Raw genomic sequence first — 942 nt, 5'->3', positions numbered from 1 at the left:
ACGGCACCGCACTGACGAGCGGCGCTTTATCGGCCGCCGCGCGCGCGCACCGGACCATGACGATTGAGACCGGCATGCATCACGCAGACGCAGGGCCTGAGATTCCTCCTCCCGTCCCTACCCTCCCCTCCGGCCCTCCCTAGCTAGTTTCCCCGGCACCCTCCAAGGCACCAAAAGGCAGGCAGGCAGGGCGACTGCTCTGTCGCAGCTGCGGCGCGTTCAAAACTTCAAATAAACCAGCAAAAAAGCGTGCAGCCACCACCGCATGCCCAACGCTTTGTGGTGGTAAAAAAGTTTAGTGGCATTATCTTGGGGTTTGGATCTACCCGGCGTACTCCTACTTGGTCAAGCAGATGCAGATTATTATGGGTTATGGTTTGCTCTCGTCTCGCTTGGTTATTGTCCTGGCAGTGGTCGTGTGGTGGCTGCCTGGCTGGTGACTGGACCTCGATCTGCTGGTGCTGGTGAGGAGCCGGGCTTTCACGGAACAGATCGGCCACACACTTTGTCGCCCGCGATGCATGTGCGACCGTGACCACCCAGCTCCGGTGGAGAGACGACGCAACTTGCCTTAGGGGGCGTTTTCTTCGGGTGACTTATTTTTAGCACGTGTCACATCGAATGTTTAGATACTAATTAGGAGTATTAAAAGTAGAATTTGGTTTAACACTGGTTTATAACTAAGGGGTCAAAATCGAGAACAGTTTGTACAGATGCCGGGAACCTTTGACCGGGACTGTTGAGGGGAGCAAACTTGGGCGAAGGGGTGATTGGATGCCTCCCACCTCTGGTCAAGGCATTGGACAACAGATATTTGATCCCAAGTTTGGGAACTCCATGATAGGACAGGCTCATTATATTTACCTGAAGGAGTCTCATTTGCGAGAGCCTATCTATGGAACGCATGTACCTTGTGATTTGACACCCTGCCGCGGCTCTATA

Source organism: Setaria italica, chromosome IV (assembly GCF_000263155.2).
Source record: "Setaria italica strain Yugu1 chromosome IV, Setaria_italica_v2.0, whole genome shotgun sequence".
Classification (NCBI taxonomy): Eukaryota; Viridiplantae; Streptophyta; class Magnoliopsida; order Poales; family Poaceae; genus Setaria; species Setaria italica.
This window is presented reverse-complemented; position numbering follows the sequence as displayed.